This window comes from Diceros bicornis, chromosome 13 (assembly GCF_020826845.1).
Source record: "Diceros bicornis minor isolate mBicDic1 chromosome 13, mDicBic1.mat.cur, whole genome shotgun sequence".
Classification (NCBI taxonomy): domain Eukaryota; kingdom Metazoa; phylum Chordata; class Mammalia; order Perissodactyla; family Rhinocerotidae; genus Diceros; species Diceros bicornis.
Window position 1 is genome coordinate 43,055,253 of NC_080752.1, and position 21,946 is coordinate 43,077,198.

The 21,946-nt window shown below is 41.4% G+C and overlaps 1 protein-coding gene across 2 annotated transcripts in view; it reads right to left on the reverse strand.

Annotated features, from left to right (window-relative positions):
• WASF2 (WASP family member 2) overlaps positions 1-21,293 on the reverse strand; it is a 57,892-nt gene extending 36,599 nt beyond the window's left edge. For both annotated transcript variants that reach the window (XM_058553365.1, XM_058553366.1), the window contains exon 1: positions 21,126-21,293. The gene's annotated coding sequence lies outside the window, so the exon portion shown is untranslated. The remainder of the gene's footprint in view (positions 1-21,125) is intronic.
• Between the last annotated feature and the right edge of the window lie 653 nt (positions 21,294-21,946).

Sequence of the window (21,946 nt, forward strand, 5' to 3'; positions counted from 1 at the left end):
TATCGTCAGAGGTCTAATCTGGTACAGAACAGAGTGAGACATTAAAAATTAAAATCCAAGGGGGCCGGCCCAGTGGTGCAGCAGTTAAGTGTGTGTGCTCCGCTCTGGTGGCCCGAGGGTTCACAGGTTTGGATCCCAGGCACGCACCGACGCACCGCTTGTCAAGCCCTGCTGTGGCGGCATCCCATATAAAGTAGAGGAAGATGGGCATGGCTGTTAGCCCAGGACCAATCTTCCTCAGCAAAAAAAGAGGAGGATTGGCATCGGATGTTAGCTCAGGGCTGATCTTCCTCACACACACACAAAAAAATTAAAATCCAAGGCCACCTTGACCAACGTGAGCTATCTTCCACCTCCCTTTTATTCATGTACCTCAAAGCTCTTACTTCCTAAGGTAAAGAGATAAAAATGATAGTTATCAGCCAAAGGAGATAAATTTCCAAAAAGGCTAAGGAAGAGCAGAATAGGGTAAGTCATGAAAATCAGCACATGTCCAAAGCTTGAAAGAAATCTAGGCTGTCATTAAAATTTCCAGGCACTTGGCCTAAAATGTTAATAAGCCTCTGAACCTTTCTTTTCCCTCCCAAATCAGCTTCTTACTTCCCTCCCCTCAATAATTTTTCCCCACCCACCTACCCACCCACCAGCCTGCCTGCCTTTCTTTCTTTTCCTTCTTTCTTTTCCTTCCTTCCTGCCTTTATAAATACAAATAGAGCTGGTGAGAATCTGGCAAACAAATGACAACTTCAAACTATATGTGGGATCTATATGAAGTGATATCCAATTATCTGTTCGTTTGTTCATTCATTCATCCATTCAAGGAACCTTATATACCAGGCACTGTGCCACACACTGGGGATACAATTCAACAGTGCCCCTGCCCTCACGAAGCTCAAAAAGCTACTGAAGGAGACAAGTAAATAAAGGGACAATAATACTCTATGATATGGGCCGGCTCGTGGCTTAGCGGTTAAGTGCACGTGCTCTGCTACTGGCGGCTCGGGTTGGGATCCCAGGCGCGCACCGACGCACCGCTTCTCCGGCCATGCTGAGGCCGCGTCCCACATACAGCAACTAGAAGGATGTGCAACTATGACATACAACTATCTACTGAGGCTTTGGGGGAAAAAAATAAAAAATAAAATAAAATACTCTATGATAAGTGTGACTACAAATGTTAATTTAAGTTCAAGGTGTTATGGGTATCCAGCTCAGTCTGGGGCTGGGGGGAGGGCGGGGGGAGGGGTCGTGGTGGGGGTGGTGTCAGTTAAGAAAGGGTGTCTTAAAGGACAAAAAAGGTTACTTAAGAGAAGTTTCAGGTGGAGGGAGCAGTGTGTGCAGAGGCAAACAGTGTTGCAGGAACAGCAAATAGCTTGGTGTGGCTGAAGTGCAGGAAGTCATGAGTGATGAGGCTAATAAGGCAGACAGAAGCCGAGGCACAGAGAGCCTTGTATGCCGCATTATATACCACTTGGAGTGTGCTGAAGGCTACTGGGAACTATTTAAAATTGAGGCTAGAGTGACATGATCAGATTTGCATTTAGAAAGCTCTCTCTGGCAGCAATGTGGAGAAAGTACTACATGAAGGGGTAAAATACTGAGGCGGTAATCCAAGAGGAAGAACTTCTAATTGATCAATGGAATCTACATAACGGGAGAGGTGCAACACAAGACGATAGAAAGTGCTCTATATTGAGTTTGAGACCAGGTTGTCACTGATAAGCTTTCTCTTTTGAATGATAAAATTACTTAATCTCTCTGGGCCTCAGTTTTTACATTCTGAAAAACATGTTTATTTGTGAAAGCAGAACTAGGGGCAACATTAGACTAGATCAGGTATCACCAACCTTTTCTTCATGCTTTAAAATTTATAGATATAAAAATTTAGGGGCCGGCCCCGTAGCTTAGCGGTTAAGTGTGCGCACTCGGCTACTGGCGGCCAGGGTTTGGATTCCGGGCGCACACCCACGTACCGCTTCTCCGGCCATGCTGAGGCCGCGTCCCACATGCAGCAACTAGAAGGATGTGCAACTAGGACATACAACTATCTACTGGGGCTTTGGGGGGAAAAAAAAAGGAGGAGGATTGGCAATAGATGTTAGCTCAGGGCTGATCTTCCTCACACACACACACAAAAAAATGACATGATGGCTGGGATTTGTTTCAAAAGAATCCAACAAGGGTAAGGGAGTAGGTGGTGGTACAGATGAAACATGACTGACCATGAGTTGATAATTGTTGAAGCTGAGTGATGGGCATATAAGGGTTCATTATATCATCCTCTCTACGTTTGTATATGTTTGAAATTTTCTATAATTTTTTTAATGAGAGAAAAATTTATCTATAAGGACCCTTCCAGCTCTTAAATCTACAAAAATCTATTTAAATATAGCACTGGCTGGCTAGTACCTCAAGAGGTCATTCAATCTAGTTTTTTGCCTCCATGAACATTATCTGCAATATTATCTCACTCAACAAATATTTATTAAGTAACTAAGTGCCAAGACCCTAGCATTGTAGATGTATAGAGGTACAAGATATAGTTTCTGTTTAAGGAGTTTAGTCATATAGAAGAGATGAGAAAGTACATAAATATAAAACAAAGTAAAAAGTGATAAAGTTATGGTTTACTTCTGGTTAAGAAAATCACAGAACGCATCATACAGGAGTGTCATATAACCGGACATTAAATATAGGCAGGATTTGCACGTGCAGAGACAAGGAGTATTATATCTGAGGGAGACAGACAGTATGAGCAGAGACACATAAGCAAAAAATAATGAGACATTTCTGGAGCACATTATTGCAAAAGTAGTGGGAAGCAAGGCTGCAAAGACAAGTAGGGTCAGATCACAGAATCTTAAATATCAGGCTGAGTTTGTACTTTAGCCAATAAGTGATGAGAGTCACACAACTACAGTTATAGATTATAGTATTTTTAGGAAGAAGCTATACATCTCACTCAAGCAGAGTAGCAGAACAGAATAGAGATGGGGAGGGGACTGGAAGTATGGACAATAGGCAAGGCAAAAGGTAACAAAGGACCTGAAATGGAGTAGTGGGAAGGACCTGAGAGTGTCTTGGCATGAAAAGAAATAGGAAGTTCAGGAAAGTCAACAGTCACTGAGGCCTTACATTTGGGTGAATTGGGAAAACAGTAGAGCCAATGTTTGTTATGTTGGCAGACCTATACCAGCCCTGAAATGTGCTGAATAAATGACTGAGTAAATGAATAAATAGAAATATGTGAGTCAAGATAAAAGGCAGTAAGTCAGGGGATTTGGGGGAGGGGGGTGGGCAGAAGATAAGCTTAGCCTTCTCGTTTTAACCTATGAGGAAGTCAAGGTCCTGAAGGAAAATGCTGCCCAGGTATGCTAAGCATCTTTCTTAGAAAAGCAAAGCTTCCATCATTAAAACCTGTATATCGGGCCGGCCCCGTGGCTTAGCGGTTAAGTGCGCGCGCTCCGCTGCTGGCGGCCCGGGTTCGGATCCCGGGCACGCACAGACGCACTGCTTCTCCGGCCATGCTGGGGCCGCGTCCCACATACAGCAACTAGAAGGCTGTGCAACTATGACATACAACTATCTACTGGGGCTTTGTGGGGAAAATAAATAAATAAATAAAATCTTAAAAAAAAAAAAAAAAAAAACCTGTATAAAATCCATCCTTAAAACCTGTAAACATGTCTCCCAAGCAAGGAAGAGACAAGCCGTACCAACCTGACCACTGATTCCCAAAAAGAAACAATCCATGAAAAGCTGGAGGTACAGAAAGGATATCCAGGTGGAGTGATTCAACAGGAATTCTGGGATTAGAGTTCAGAGGCAGAAATACAGATTGGGAGTTACTACATGGAGGCTGTAGTTCAAGACGTGAGAGAGTAGATGACCTCCCAATATAAAAGCATAAACAGAGAGGCAAGGTCAGTGGACAACTTGGAGACTGACAAAGAAGAAAGCATCAAGGAAGGCAGAAGGAGAACCAGAACAATGCTTTGTCATAAAAGCTAAGAGAAGAGTTTCCAGAATGAAGACATGCTCAATCCTTCTCTTCCTCCTTGACCCACATATCTAACCCATCATCAAGTCCTATCAGCTCTCCCTCTAAAATATATACTAAATACATCTACTTCATTGCATTTCTTTTTCCACCAACCTAGTTCAAGTCTCCATCATTACCTGGACTTCTACAATAGCCTTCTGTTACCTCAATCAATTCCTGCCCCCAGATAATCCATTTTCTTTGCAGCAATTAATCTTGTAAAAATGGAAATCGTATCATATACCCGTCCCTGGCTTAAAACTCGTTAAGTGACTGGATATTTAAAGATATTGGGGCGTAACAATGTTAATAATGTTCCAGTGGGGGAATACTTGTATTTTAGAGATATATGCTGAAATATTTACAAATGAAATGAAGTCTAGGATCTGTTTCAAAAACAATATGAGCAAACACATCTGAACTTACTCTATGAGGGCAGTATTACTGTGATATCAAAACCAAAGACTTTCCCACTAAGATCAGGAACAAGACTACAATGTCCATGCTTATCACCTCTGTTCAACACTGTACTGGAGGTTCTAGCCAGGGTAATCAGGCAAGAAAAAGAAATAAAAGGCATGAGATTGAAAAGGAAGAAGTAAAAGTCTATTTGCAGATGACATGATCTTATATACAGAAAATGTTAAGGAATCCACAAAAATACTGTTAAAACCAAGGTAGCAGGATATAAGATCAATAAACAAAAACCATGGGCCGGCCCTGTGGCTTAGCAGTTAAGTGCGCATGCTCTGCTGCTGGCTGCTCGGGTTCAGATCCTGGGCGCGCACCGACGCGCCACTTCTCCGGCCATGCTTAGGCCGCGTACCACGTACAGTGACTGGAAGGATGTGCAGCTATGGCATACAACTATCTACTGGGGCTTTGAGGGAAAAAATAAACAAATAAAATTATTAAAAAAAAAAAGTTTAAAAAAATAAATAAATAAACAAAAATCAATTGTATTTCTATACCCCAGCAATGAACAATCCAAAAATGAAATTAAGAAAACAATTTCATTTACAATAGCATCAAAAAGAATAAATACTTAGGAACAGATTTCACAAAAGTGCAAGACTTATACACTAAAGACTACAAAACATAGAAAAAAATTAAAGACCTAAATAAGTGAAAAGATACCCCATACTAATGGAAGACTTAATATTGTTAAAATGGCAATATTTCCCAAATTAATCTACAGATTCAATAAAATCCCTATCAAAATTCCAGCTGGCGTTTTTGCCAAAATTAACAAACTGAGCCTAAACTCATACGGAAGTGCAAGGGACTCAGCATAGTCAAAACAACATTGAAAAAGAAGAACAGGGCCAGCCCCATGGCTTAGCAGTTAAGTGCGTGCACTCCTCTGCTGGCGGCCTGGGTTCGGATCCCGGGCGCGCACCGACGCACCGCTTCTCCGGCCATGCTGAGGCCGCGTCCCACATACAGCAACTAGAAGGATGTGCAACTATGACATACAACTATCTACTGGGGCTTTGGGGGAAAAAATAAATAAATAAAATTATAAAAAAAAGAAAAAGAAGAACAAAGTTGAAGGACTCACTTTTTGATTTCAAAGCTTACCACAGAACTACATTAATCAAGACTGTGTGGTACTAGCATAAGAACAGATTTTTTTTTTTTAATAATTTTATTTATTTATTTCCCCCAAAGCCCCAGTAGATAGTTGTATGTCATAGCTGCACATCCTTCTAGGTGCTGTATGTGGGACGCGGCCTCAGCATGGCCGGAGAAGTGGTGCGTCGGTGCGCGCCCGGGATCTGAAGAACAGATATTTAGATCAATGGAATAGAATTGAGAATCCAGACATAAATGCATACATTTATGACCACTTTATCTTTGACAAGGATGCAGGAAAATTCAGTGGGGAACGAACTGTCTTTTCAACAAATAGTGTGGGACAACTGGATACCCACATGCAAAGAATAAAGTTGGACCCCTACCTAACACCATACACAAAATTTAACTCAAAATGGATCAAAGGCCTAAATATAAGATGTAAAAGTATAAAACTCTTAGAAGAAAACATAGGTGTAAATCTTTGCAATCTTAGGTAATAGTTTCTTAGATAAGACACACAAAAACAACCATGAGCTGGCCACTACTCTTTTTTTTTTTTTTTTTGGTGAGGAAGATCAGCCCTGTGCTAACGTCTGCCAATCCTTTTTTTTTTGTTTTTTTTTACTACTCATTCTTAAATTGGGTTATTTGTCCTTTTATTATTGAGTTGTAATAGTTCTTTATATATTCTGGATAAAAGTCCCTTATCAGATATGATATGCAAATATTTCTGTGGCTTGTCTTTTCACTTTTTTGACCATGCCCTTTAAAGCACAAAAGTTTTTAATTTTGATCAAGTACAGTTTATTTTTTTCTACACCACCAGGCCGGCCCTAACTGAATTTATATGAAGTGTCCAAAATAGGTAAATCCGTAGAGACAGAAAGTAGACTAATGGTTGCCTAGGGCTGGGGGAAGAGGAGAATGGGGAGTGACTGCTAATAGGTATGGGATTTCTTTTTTTGGGTGATGAAAATGTCGGGGCTGGCCCCGTGGTGTTGCGGTTAAGTGCGCGCGCTCCGCTGCTGGTGGCCCGGGTTCAGATCCCAGGCGCACACCAATGCACAGCTTGTCAGGCCATGCTGTGGCGGCGTCCCACATAAAGTGAAGGAAGATAGGCACAGATGTTAGCTCAGGGCCAGTCTTCCGCAGCAAAAAGAGGAGGATTGTCACAGATGTTAGATCAGGGCTGATCTTCCTCACAAAAAAAAAAAAAAAGAAAGAAAGAAAATGTTCTGGAGGGGCCAGCCCGTTGGCATAGTGGTTAAGTTAATGCACTCCGCTTCAACAGCTTGGGGTTCACAGGTTCGGATCCCAGGTGTGGACCTATACACTGTACATCAAGCCATGTTGTGGTGGCATCCCATATACAAAAAATAGAGGAAGACTGGCACAGATGTCAGCTCAGGGACAATCTTCCCCAAGCAAAAAGAGGAAAATTGGCAACAGATGTTAGTTCAGGGCCAACCTTTCTCACCAAAAAAAAAAGAAAAGAAAATGTTCTGGAATTAAACAGTAGTGATGGTTGCACAACCTTGTGAATACACTAAAAATCAGTGAACTGCACATTTTGTTTTTATAATTTTTTTTATTTATTTGTTCCCCCCAAAGCCCCAGTAGACAGTTGTACGTCATAGTTGCACGTCCTTCTAGTTGCTGTATGTGGGACGCGGCCTCAGCATGGCCAGGCAAGCAGTGCGTCGGTGCGCACCCGGGATCCGAACCCGGGCCGCCAGCAGCGGAGCGCGCGCACTTAACCACTAAGCCACAGGGCCGGCCCCTGAACTGCACACTTTAAATGGGTGAATTATTTGCCATGTAAATTATATCTCAATTTTATTTTTTTTTATTATTATTTTTATTTATTTCTTTATTTTTTTTGTGAGGAAGATCAGCCCTGAGCTAACATCCATGCTAATCCTCCTCTTTTAGCTGAGGAAGACTGGCTCAGAGCTAACATCTATCGCCAATCCGCCTCCTTTTTTTTTTTTCGCCCCAAAGCCCCAGTAGATAGTTGTATGTCATAGTTGCACATCCTTCTAGTTGCTGTATGTGGGACGCGGCCTCAGCATGGCCGGAGAAGCAGTGCGTCCGTGCGCGCCCAGGGTTCCGAACCCGGGCCGCCAGTAATGGAGCGCACGCACTTAACCGCTAAGCCACCAGGCCGGCCCCATATATCTCAATTTTAAAAGTCAAAAAGAAAAGTCCATACAAAGACTTGTTCACAAATGTTCATAGTAGCTTCATCTGTAATAGCCCAAACTGCAAATAACTCAAATGTCCATCAACAGGTGAATGGGTAAACAAATTAGTATATTCATATAATGGATTATTACTTGGCAACTACTGATACTTGCAACAACATGGATGAGTCTCAAAATAATTATCCTGAATGAAAGATGCCAGACACCCCTCTCAATAAGCACATACTCAATAAGCACATGATTCCCTTCATACAAAATCCTAGAAGATATAAACCAATTTATAGTGTTAGAAAGCAGAGCAGTGGTAGGGCCGGCCCCGTGGCTTAGCGGTTAAGTGCGCGTGCTCCGCTACTGGCGGCCCAGGTTCGGATCCCAGGCATGCACCGACGCACCGCTTCTCCGGCCATGCTGAGGCCGCGTCCCACATACAGCAACTAGAAGGATATGCAACTATGACATACAACTATCTAGTGGGGCTTTGGGGGAAAAAAAAAGGAGGAGGATTGACAATAGATGTTAGCTCAGAGCTGGTCTTCCTCAGCAAAACAAGAGGAGGATTAGCACAGATGTTAGCTCAGGGCTGATCTTCCTCACAAAAAAAAAAAAAAAAGAAAAAGAAAAAAAAAGAAAGCAGATCAGTGGTTGCCTATGGACTGGGGGCAGGGGGAGCAGTGTGGCAGGAGGGAGTGATCACAAAGGGGCAGAAGGAAACATTTAGGAGTGATGGATATGTTCATTATCTTGACTATGGCAGTCGTCTCATTTGTACATACATACGTCAAAATTTATCAAATTTTACATTTTAAACATGTGGTTTATTGTATGTGGTTTATTGTATGTCAACATCTCATTAAAGCTGTTGTAGAAATAAAATAAAATAAAAGCACTTAATTCAAGTATTTCAAGGGCCAGAGTTCCATAGGCCAGATAATAATTTTAAATAAAAGTTACATTATTAATGTTAACTATGTGAAGTGATGCATGTGTTAATTGGCTTGACTATGGTAATCATTTCACAACGTATACATATATCAAATTATCATGTTGTACACCTTAAATACCTAAGATTTTTACTTGTCAATTATATCAATAAAGCTGGAAAAAATTTAAAAATATGTAAAAGTTATATTAACTGTTAAAAAAATAACATTAGGGGAAGAGAATGGGTATTAGAAGAAGAAAGATTGGCCATGAGTTAATAATTGTTAAAGTTAGGAGACAGATACATAGGAGTTCATTATATTGCTTTCTTTACTTTTATATATGCTTGAAATTTTGCACTAAAAGTTTTTTTAAAAACTCTTCAAGCCCTTCAATTAAGGTGGAAAAAAAAAACACCTCTTCAAGACTTTCCCATTTTACTTAAAAATAAAACTCCTGGCGCCGGCCCGGAGGCGTAGTGGTTAAGTGCGCCAGCTCCGCTGCAGTGACCCGGGGTTCGGATCCCGGGCGGGCACACACCGAAGCACGGCTTGTCAAGCCACGCTGTGGCAGCATCCCACATAAAGTAGAGGAAGATGCGTACGAACATTAGCCCAGGGCCAGTCTTCCTCAGCAAAAAGAGGAGGATTGGCAGATGTTAGCTCAGGGCTGATCTTCCTCACAAAAATAAATAAATAAATAAATAAAACTCCTTATCAGTCCTGCAAAATTTTGAAATCCCTTTGCCCTTACTGTTCCTTCTACCTTGGAACTCTTTCCTCATCTCTTTGGCTGGTTCATTTTCATTCCTCAGTTTCAGTGTGTTACCTTCTCAGAGAAGCCTTTCCTGACTATCCTTATCTAAATTCCTCCATTACTCTCTATTACAGCACCCTATTTTATTCTCTTCCTAACACATCACAATCTTTCACTATTTTACTTATGTGTTTATTTATTGTCTATCCAAGTTTCCTTAAACTCATGAGAGCAGGGACCTTGCCCCTCATAGTCACTGAGTTGTATTTCTTGTACTTCGCACATAGTAGGTACTCAATAAATCTGTTAAATGTTAAACTAATAACCCCAAACTGGGCATTATCCTATTGTTGAACATTTAATATAATAAAGCCTTACAGAGAACCTACTGTTTGGAAGGCTTCAGGCAACAGATATGCACACCTGAAGTGAGAAGATACATGATATGAGAATTAAATAGACAGAATTAAAAAAAAAAAAAAACTCTTCCAAAGGCTACTGAAAACAGCAAATAAATATGATTTAAGAAGAATAATTTTTTTCCTTAGAGAATTCATTTAGAAACAGAAATAAGAGAGTTCTGATATAGTCTCTTTTCTAGATAAAGAGGTACATATAAACAAAGGGGTCCCCCAGGGATTGAGCTGAAACCTATCAGAAGTAACATTTTTAGAAATTATCTATAAAAAACTATCAAGTGAAATCTTCCCAGTTGGCAGATGACTCTACAGCAGTAGCTAGAAGTATCATGACACAAAGTTGTATGTTGAGAAATGTGGAAAATAGCTTCCATGCAGACAAAAATAAGGTAATGCAGTAATGGAAAAACAGTCCAACTATAATTATCAGATGATGAGCTCTAAAGCTACCTGTTACAATACAAGAAAAGGGTTTCAGAGTCCCTGGACTCATCCTGAATACCGCTACAAAAAGGCAACAAAATGCTAGCTGTTACTACGAAAGCTTTGGAAACAGAGAACACATTATCCTGCCCTTGTACAAACCAAAGTGCATCTGTACCTAGAATAGAATGTACAGTTGTGGTCAGCACAGCACAAAAACGGTAAAATAAATAGAGAAGGCCGAGAAAGGTATCCAAAAAGACCAGAGGACCGAGGAGCTTCTGTAAGCATACAGATTTTTTTTAAATATAGATATAGATATATAAAGGACATTTTAATATGAAACAAAGAGGGTGTGAAATGGCAGAGATTCTGCACCAAATCTTAGAAGTTATAAAACTTAGAAGTCTAAAGAAACAATCAAGTATATCAAAAAAAAATTTAAGTCCAGGTTTTAGAATCAGAAAGACAGGAGTTCTACATCAAAAAAGAAGAAAGGGAGGAAAGGAGGGAACTTGGTTTTGAATTCTAGTCCCAGGAGGCTCAGTTGTGCGACCCTGGGCACGTCACTTAATTTCTCTGAGCCTCACTTTTCTCATCTGTAAATAACAAGTAATTTGGGGCCGGTCTAGTGGCGTAGTGGTTAAGTTCAGCGTGCTCCATTTCAGTGGCCCGGGGTTCACAGGTTGGGATCCCAGGCGTGGACATACACCACTCATCAAGGCATGCTGTGGTGGCGACCCACACACAAAATGGAGGAAGGTGGGCACAAATGTTAGCTCAAGGCAAATCTTCCTGAAACAAAAAGAGGAAGATTGGCAGCAGGTGTTAGCTCAGGGTGACAGTCTCTCTCAGCAAAAAAAAAAAAAAAACTAATTTGAAGGACTGCTGAAAGGATGGAGATATGCACACTGCCTGGCACACAGTCTACACTTACTACCTAGGAGCCACTGCTTTTATTAGAACGAATAAAAAGTAACAGTTTACTACCCAATCCAGTATATAAAGTAATAAAATTCATTACTCAGATAGAGAGTACAGAATGTAAGAAAAAATAATTCAAAGCTAGTCCAGATAAATTCACAGGTAACATTTCCATAAGAAACTCCTAAGAGAAATTATGAATCTTGGGCAACACAGCCCTAAATTTTGAAGTTGACATTTTCATCCCTTTCCCACAAGCAGTAGAATTCTGCGCTAGATAGAAGATATATCTGACCAAATACGCCATTTCTTAACTTGTAACAACAATTGTTAATATTTATTGAGCTTTGGACTAAGTAATGATGTCATTTAATCCTTCCAACACCCTTTAAGATATGCTCTATATTTTACAGTAAAATTAGGTCCCCATTTTACAGATGAGAAAACCAAGGTTAAGAGTGCCATTGGCCAAGGCTACATACAGAGCTAGTACGTGAGAAGCCTACATTTGAACCCAGATGGACTGACTCCAGAATCTACATTCATAACCACAGAATTATACTGCCTCCTACTCTGCAAGAAATGTTGGGTGTTGGGTACGCAAGAACGAAGCGAGCGATGAAGGAATGTACAGTAAGTATTCAAAAATGTTGCCTGATGAGGCCAACCCAGCCAAGATCACTGCCAGTGAGATACTCAGATCTGGGGTGGCCACAAGCATAAGCACTGAAAGAATAAGAACTGATTAATGAGGATGTGACAAATTTAATATAAGAAGGGAAGACTAAAAATCCCTAAACTATGGTCTTAGCTATGGTAAACAGTGTGTAGAGAAAGAGGAAAATATTATAGCAAAATGTTAACTGGTGGGATTATGGGTGATTCTTATGCTCTGCTTTATATTTTTTGAATTTGGAAATTTTTTTTTTTTTTACAAAGAATACTCATTATTTTCATAACTGGAAAACAGCAAAAATAAAAATAAATCTGAGGAACTTTCACTATTTATTCACTTCTGATTGTATAATCTGCTGCAATAAGCATGTATTATTTTTATAATTTTAGAGATTTTAAAAACAAATAAATCTAGGATATTAGAATAGGGAAGTAAATTACATGCAAATATCAAAGCAAAAAATATGGATATGATGTAAGAATAAACAAATTAGGAGCTGCAGCTTGTTGGAAAGAAGTCTAGAAAAGACTCAGGTTTCTACTGATATACACATCAACATGGCTGAATCTCAAAAACTTTTTGCTAAACAGAAGAATTCAGACACAAAAGAGCATACTGTATGAGTCAAGAACACGCAAAATTAATAAGTGAGGATAAAAATCAGAACAGTGGTTGCCTGTAAAACAGTGGGGACGGACTGGAAGGGAGTGTGAGGGAACTTTGGAAGGTTATAGAAATGTTCCATCTCTTGATTGGGGTGTTGGCTACACATGTGTTTACATTTGTCAAAACTCATCTAATTACATACTTGCATTTCTACGCATTTCACTAAATGTGAACACTTTACCTTTAAAAAAATCTCATTAAAAAAGACAAGGTTCAATCTCAAATCTGCTATTTTTTAGTTGAGTGACTTTGAGGAAGTTACTTAACCTCTCTAAGCCTTTTTATTTATAAAATGTAGCTACTAACATAATTAATCTCAAGTGCTGGGGACTGACTGTAATGGTATATGTCAAAGTGGCAGCACTGTGCAAAGTATCACCCAACGAATGCTGAAGGAGCTTTAAAAGTAAAAAAGGGGGCTAAGTTGGTCTTATACTTCCCATAATTCCACAGATGTCTTTGGTATCAGGAATACTATTCTTTATTTTTTTTTTAAAGATTTTATTTATTTATTTATTTTCCCCCCAAAGCCCCAGTAGATGGTTGTATGTCATAGCTGCACATCCTTCTAGTTGCTGTATGTGGGACGCGGCCTCAGCATGGCCGGAGAAGCGGTGCGTCGGTGCGCACCCAGGATCCGAACCCGGGCCGCCAGCAGCGGAGCGGGTGCACTTAACCGCTAAGCCACGAGGCCAGCCCCTGTTAGTCTTTAAAGAATAGTATTCACTTAACCGCTAAGCCACGGGGCCGGCCCCTGTTAGTCTTTAAAGAATACTATTCCTGGGCCGGCCCCGTGGCTTATCGGTTAAGTGCGCGCACTCCGCTGCTGGCGGCCCGGGTTCAGATCCTGGGCGCGCACCGACGTACCGCTTCTCCGGCCATGCTGAGGCCGCGTCCCACATACAGCAACTAGAAGGATGTGCAGCTATGACATACAACCATCTACTGGGGCTTTGGGGGGAAAAAAAAAAGGAGGAGGATTGGCAATAGATGTTAGCTCAGAGCCGGTCTTCCTCAGCAAAAAGAGGAGGATTAGCATGGATGTTAGCTCAGGGCTGATCTTCCTCACACACACACACAAAAAAAGACTAACAGTATTCTACAAAGGGAAATTTACTTATGGATCTCAACTGTGAATGGAAGAGAACATCGATCGGCATGACCTAAGACCTCCTTCTACACAGTTAAACACTATTTCTCAAGATATGATTTGAGAGAAAGCTTTTTAGACTGAGTACTTGCTAGAACAATAGCATAATCAGGGGAGAAAAAGGTCTCAATTCTAAATACTTAAAAGTAAAAGAATTGCTCTTGTTACTCTATGTCAATTACAAAGTTTAAATGTCACCATAAGCCACATAATATATATGTAAGTATGTATGTGTGCAGAGATACACATATTCACTCAAATTGGAACTGAGCTGAACCACTGCTTCTTCCCAAAACGGCTTCTATATTCTAAAAATAAAAAATTTAATTCTGTTCAACTGGAATTAATCTTACAACTAAGAGAGTACCTCTCAGACTTCCATATTTTACCAGAAAAGAAAAACAGCTTGTAAAGTAATATCACGGGCAAAATTTAATAGCCTCTCCCATCAATCTCAAACTGTTTTTCTTTGTTAGTGTTTAGAAATCATGATGAAGAGCAAGTTTTTCTGAGATACTTCTATATGTGAACATTATTTCTTCTGCAAGCATTCAACAATTCTTGTTTCTATTCTTCTCTTTTCTAATTCAATTCTGTTTGGTTTCTAAGTTAAGAAGTGTGTTTCATTTGCATAAATGGTAACTATTCTGAGATACCATTCATAACTATACATTTGAATTCTCTAGAGTACCATTCATAACTTCAAATAGAACAGGAAAAAACAACACTCATTCAACTTCACTTAATGGTGACTAAGACATGAATGATTATAATGTTATATTGTGGAGGGCTGGCCAGAGGAGAATGAAGTCCTCAAATGTTACTGATAACTTGTCATCACTTTATGAATGCCCAAAGGGACCAAGAACCACTGCCTTGACCCATCTACCTATCACAAAAAATACTGAGCTTAGAAAAACATGCCCATTAGCTAAACATGATTTTTAGAGTTATAAACTATCTACACAGGGACATCAAAATATATAATACATCTTAGACATGAATCTCAAAGATTAGCAAGGAAGAATCCTGACAAGTCCTGGCAAGTTCTCTATAAAACATTGCTGGTTATTCTTTAGGTGTTAAACTCTTCAGCTATGAGCTTTTCTGAGAAAACAGTCTCTTATGGACAGTAGTAATACTCTAGTAGTTCTTTACTCCATCTAATCAGTGGTAGAAACTGAATTTACATAGATCTGCATAAATAATTCAGCTATCTGTACTGCTTAATATAGTCTATATTTTGTGTGTGTGTGTGTGTGTGTGTGTGTGTGTGTGTGTGTGTGAGGAAGACGAGCCCTGTGCTAACATCTGCCAATCCTCCCCCCCCCTTTTTTTTTTTTTTTGCTGAGGAAGACTGGCCCTGGGCTAACATCCGTGCCCATCTTCCTCCACTTTATATATATAGGACGCCGCCACAGCATGGCTTACCAAGCAGTGCGCTGGTGCGCGACCGGGATGTGAACCTGCGAATCCCGGGCCGCCGCAGCAGAGCGCGTGCACTTAACTGCTTGCACCACCAGGCCGGCCCCTGCTTAATATATTAAACCAAATAAAACAAACAGATTAAAAACAATAGGGCTATTTTAAGGATGTCACCTCTTGATTTCTCTCATTTTTCTTTCTTATCCACAAGTCAGAGAAAGACTGTACAACCAGAAAGAAGGAATAAAAGGAGAGTGCACACCTGAGGACATCTATACTCACTTCCCTCTATGACTCCACCACCCCTACCCTTGATATAGTTCTCAACAAGGGACAATTTTGCCCCCCAGGGGACATTTGACAATATCTGGAGACATTTTTGGTTGTCACAGCCAGTGAAAGGAAGGTGCTACTGGGTAGTGGGTAAAGACCAGGGATGCTGCTAAACATCCTACAACGCACAGGGCAGCCCTCCACAATTACAGAATTATCCGGTCCAAAACGTCAATAGTGCCAAAGCTGAGAAACCTTACCCAAGGCCCAAGAAAGACCTACCTCTCAGAAGACACTCAATAAATGTTTGCTGATATGAACTGAAAAGGAAAGACCATGAATTAGGAAAAAAAAAAGAGAAGTCTACGAGAACGAAGTATAAGACCGACGCCATAATTTAAGCACTATTAGAATCTATTAAGTTGTTATTGTGTGTTGAGCACCAGTCAAACAAAGATGAACAATACAGTCCTGCCCTTAAGGAGCTCATGGTCAGGTAGGGGAAAGAGTTTTGTAATTTCTCTGATATCAGATTTGACAATCTGATAAATGCTTTAACTAAGGACAAAATACACAAGGGAGTCACTCAATTTTTCCTGAGAAGGCTTCACGGAATAGATACCATCTTAGCTCAGTTCTGAAGGATGAGTAGGAAGCGTCTCATTTCACAGCTTATACACCTCTTTCCAAAGAGCCATTCATTTCTTCAGTCAACAAAAAGCTATGGAACACCAATTATGTTTCATGCTTTGTGCTATGTGTTGGAGACCCACACAAATTACTACTTTCCATTTCTTTACTTGGCATCACTGGTGCCCAGCAGCCCACCTCCCTCACCCAAATCCCCAACAATTCTTGCATTTCTACCTACTCCCAATTTAGCAACTGTCACCCTAATCAAACTTAGTCAGTAAAGCCACCACCCAAGAAGTAAACAAAACTTTCAGTTGCCTATTGACACAGACTGTATCTAATCCTGCCTAGGTCACAAAATCAGGGTGGTGATGCTGGCAGAGTAACTAGCAATGAACTGACTATAGGTCCAGATCTGCCAACTGTTAGATGTATTGGTATCTTGGAAAGCTGTTTTACTTGATGAAAAAATCTGGGTCCTCTTCCATCCTTCCCAATTCACACCAGGACCAATAGCAAATTAATCAACATATATTTTGAACACCTACCAATGTACTTATCTCAATGGTTCTCAACCCTGGTTGTGTATTGACATCAGAGCTCCCAGGCTAGACATGAATATTTTTTTATGGATAAATTCTGATCTAAGACAAATCTGATGCCCTGGTCTTAAGGCATTACAGAATACAAAAGAAGTGTAAGACACAGTTCCTGTCTTGAAGAGCTTATCCTCACTCACAACAGGGAAACCTGGAATAAGATGTTAGTCCACTAATTTGTAATCCTTTTGCAATATTATTAGTGCTTATGAAATAGAAGAAACTGGGGTAGTCTAAATAAGAACTGTTCCTATTCCCTAGTCCAATCATACACCGACTCCATCTGTGACTCCTGATACACAGTTCCACACCCCTTCTATCTCCCAGACAGTGAAAGTACCATTCTTAGGAACTATGGAGACACCCCCAAGTAAGAAGATGAACTGAGGCCCTCAAATCAGGTGACTACGTGCTGTCCTGAAGGCCAGAATCTCTCAAATTCATGCTGTCATGAGGCTTCTTCTAAAGAGAAGAAATAATTCTTTAACCTCCAACACCACCAGTCCACTTCACTTTATAGTTGAAGTGTCCAAGAAAAGTAGAGTAGACTGAGTTTTTGTAAATTTGCTTCTAGAGGTCCTTGGCCATTAAAAAAAATCACCCAAACTCATAAGGGTGGTAAACTCAAGTTTCTTATACAGCATATGCTTAAAGTAAAAATACTCAGTGCTGGCCCAGTGGCGTAGTGGTTAAGTTCATGCACTTCACTCCAGTGACCTGGGGTTCATGGGTTCAGATCCTGGGTGCGGACCTACATATCGCTCATCAAGCCATGCTGTGGCAGCAGCTCACATACAAAATAGAGGAAGATTGGCATAGATGTTAGCTCAGGGACAATCTTCCTCACCAAAAAAAAAAAGTAAAAATAAAAATACTCTAAATTAAATATATTTCAGTATACTCCTTACCAAGATGTGCAAAGAGTGGAGCCCTCATAAATTAAAAATAAATATTTTTTTATTTAAATGCCACCCAACAGTGATGACCTCATACTAAAGACCATCCTGAAGGGAACATCAGCTTTAGATTCTGCAAACATGAATCTACAGATCCTCACCTGATTAGTCTTTCTATGAATTATATGGAGAAAGGTATAATTCTCTTAATTGCTATACAAAAACAGATGAGCACAAGACCCTATAAATTACTTTTTAGAAAGAGGGGCAGGGTATCATTCAAACATCTAAAACAGGAACCAATGAAGGTATTAAAAACTAAATTTAGGGGCCGGCCCGGTGGCGTAGTGGTTAAGTTCAGGCACTCTGCTTCAGTGGCCCAGGGTTCATGGGTTCAGATCCCAGGCATGGACCTACACATCGCTTATCAAGCCATGCTGTGGCAGGCATCCCACATATAAAGCAGAGGAAGATGGGCAAGGATGTTAGCCCAGGGTCAATCTTCCTTAGCAGAAAAGAGGAGGATTGGCAACAGATGTTAGCTCAGGGCTAATCTTCCTCACCAAAATAAAGGAAAAAGATAAATTTAGGTACATAAGGAAAAATGCACACTGGCATATATTAATTAGAATAAGACTGTTATGTGAAAGAAACAACAAAAAAGTGTCTTCTATGTAATATTGTTTTTAGGACCCATGGTTTTGAAATTAGCTTGGTTTACACTATTGTTCCTTGTAATTGTTCTTGTCATCACCTAAGTTTTATCCATAGAGGTCCACAATCCCTTAACTTCAATTCCAAAATCCAAAAGGCTGTAAAAAACAAGCTTTTCATTATTCATTTGGCGGCAAATTCTGACGTGAAATGACATGAGGCTATTTATAGTATTTATTTATCCCAGTTGGTGTGAAAATTCTGACATTTTACTACAGAAATAGTAATGTGTTTGATTACAAGGTGCTGCCCCAGAATTTTCTGGGATGTTACATAACACACAGTACATGTACCATATTCCTTTTCTAAAATCCAAAAAATTCTAAATTCAGAAACACATCTGGCCCCAAGAACTTTTTTTGTGGCCCCAAGGTAATGTGGACTGGTACACTAGTTAAGACTAAATCTTATACAGAAAATATAACTAATACTGACAATGAAGATAGATCTTCTGGGGCCAGCCCCACGGCTTAGCGGTTAAGTGCATGCGCTCTGATGCTGGCGGCCCAGGTTCGGATCCCAGGCGTGCACCGACATACCGGTTCTCTGGCCATGCTGAGGCCGCGTCCCACATACAGCAACTAGAAGGATGTGCAACTATGACATACAACTATCTACTGGGGCTTTGGGGGGAAAATAAATAAATAAAATTATAAAAAAAAAAAAGATAGATCTTCACATGCAATAAATTCAATGTCTTAACAACTATTCACACATATATAATCCTGTAAAATAAAGCATTAAAAAGACTTAACAAATGTCAAAAACCAAACACACCATTATGTGTTTTTAATGTGATGGTAACATTTGCATCATCCAATATTTAGATCAATTCCTCTTTGGTTGAAATCCACTAATTTAATGCACAGTTAAAACAGACTGCAATTGGTAATTATGTTGAGAAAAAGAATCATCCACCAATAAAGTACTCAGTAAAATGTTCTGATTTTTAAAATATTTATCTCAGAGGGTTTAAAATTTAAAATTATTTCATTCTAGAATACAATTTCTGAACATTGAATAAATTATAATTAACTTTTTCTGTGAAAGCAGAGCAGACAGGGACAGCACTTAAAGATATCTGAATGGGAAGAAGAGTTTCACAGTTCTTTCCTTCCTTCCTCCTTCAGTTGCTGCTTTTCTGGTTTTAGAATTTCAAACAAAGAAATACATATTGGCTCCACTGCTAAGAAACGCCCTCTTTCTCAGTAACTTCCTCTTCCAATTTTCTTCCCTACCATTGACATATGAGAACAATACATACTGCTGGTCCTACCATTTCGATTAATCAAAAGCTTTGAGACTTGGAAAAATTAGTGCTGCAATTTATAGTACCCAATTACCTCCCACTCCAGGTCCACAATCTTCACGCATCTAGAAGTCAGATAACAGAGAGCACAAAGACAAGAAACACTTCGCTTAATCAGAGGCAAGCTATTGAAACTTTCACTCCAGGAATCCAAAGAAATCTGAACTAACAAATGGGAAATTTCTCCCATCCCAAGAAAGCCTGGCCTTCTTAGGGAGGAGAAAGTTACTGGGCTGGCACCACTCTGAACCAAGAGTCAAGTTTATACACCAATAGTTGGTGAACTTTCTTCCACAGGCCACCCAGTCAGGATTCAAACTGAGCTCTCTGAGGTTCTGATACACTTCAATGTGACTTTTACAATTCAGAAATGGTCCTTTCCAACTCACAGACTGAACAAAGGGGATGCACGTATAATTACCCAGGCAGAGATCAAAACCTGGCCTATCTCCACGCCAGAAGTCAATTCAAGCGTCTGGGACCAGACCCTTCTCCCGCTTTGTGACAAAGCAAACTTCTTTTAAATGGGCAGTGACTTCCCCCTTGCCCAGTGACTCTCAAAGGAAATACCCTATCGTTGGTAAACTCTGCACCATACTGCGTGACCTTGGGCAAGTTACTTAACTCCTCTGAAACTTAGTTTCCTCATGTGTAAATAAAGTCTCAAAGACAGCTGTAAAAATTAAATAAGAACATATGCCTAAACAAGGTCTGGCACATAGTAGGAGCACCATAAATGTTCTCCCTTCTCTTCCTAACCTCCTTGAATTCTTTTGGGCCTAAATTTCAATCACAGCCCCAAGAGGTTCCGAAGACCCTTCCTCTTCTCTAATTCTATGCAGAACTGCATAAAACTTCCCCATCTCCGAGGCTCTAGGATCCTGGAGGACCAAGACAACCATACTCCACCCACCACAGTCTGGGGTCCATCCAGAGCCCCTTTAGGCAACTCTCCTCCTTACTCTGCAGTACCATCCTGTACACACACGTACGTGTACCCACACACACAGACAGTCCCCTCCACTACTCTGCAACTTAGCAGACCAGGGTCTCAAAGAGCACCTCAATTCTTTCATGGCCCAGAGATGGAAACTGAGGCTCCGCCCGGTGAAGACTTTACCCAAGATCTCAGACAACATCTGGCATCCAACTCATGTACATCTGCCTGCAGAGCCTTCGTTTTACCAATGGGAAAACTGAGGCCCAAAGAAGGAAGTGACTTGCCCAAGGTCACACAGAGAGCTGGTGGCAGAGCCAAGTCAGGTTGGGGCACTTTCGCAGCCTCACAGACTCGCAGGCCCCACAACTCTCCCAGGGGATCTCCGGGACACCTCCTCCTTGGGGAAGGGAGTGTAGAAAAAGACGCCACCCCTCGCGGCCCGCTCGCTCGGCCTCTGCCTGGCCGCGGCAGGAGGCGCGGCACCCACTCCCCCGGGACTCTGCGCCGCTCGGGAGGGGCGGCCCGGCCGGGCCCGGCGCCTCACGGTGGGGCCCACTCGCGGGGACTTGTTGCTCACCTGGTCTCGCGCGGTTACCCTCAGCGACAGAAGGGCCAGCCGCCCGCCCTTCTCGGCACGGGGACTGTTACCGCGGGCCGCCACGCAGGCTGCCACACAGCCAGACCCCCTCAACGCACTACGCCCCCAGCCGCGCTCCACCGGCCCGCGTCCGCCATTACGCGACTCCCCGCCCTGGGACGCAGCCACACCCCGCCAACAACCCTGATTGGCTCTCTGCCTCACCCGCCTGGGGCTTCCGGGCACTCCATTGGCCTGAGTGGAATGCCAGTTAAATTGCTACGCAAAAGACGTACTCAAGTGTACCGTCCCTGGAGCTCCACCCGAGCTACTTCCGCAATCAGAGTAAACAGCGGCGGGGCAAACCAAGTGAAGTGGGGGTGGAGATTAAACTAAATCAACTCCTAAATTCAAGGTTGGAAAATCTCCCCTAAGGAAGTGTAAAAACTCACACAAAGTTTGTTAAAAGACGAATTATTCCTATTAGAGTTCAAAGAACCAGTGTTTTTGGTGGAAGGAAGGGGCCAAGCCCAGACCTTTCTGTGGACACCCCTCGTTGCAGATGGTTCTGTCCCTTCCCTCTCGGTCGCAGGCCCGGCCGAAAGTAGGGTGGGGAAAGTGAGTCATAGGCTCCAGTCCGCCGCGGAGGGATCCGTTCGGGGCGAGGCCCGAGCTTCTGGGACTAGAAGCTGGTTTTGGCAGGCCAGGGTCGGGTAAAGTAGAACTTGGTTAAGCCGCCACGCCGCTCTGCGATTTCAGACAACTGCCTGAACTTATCTGGGTCTCAGTTTGTTCTTCTGCAAAATAGGAGCAGTCATGTC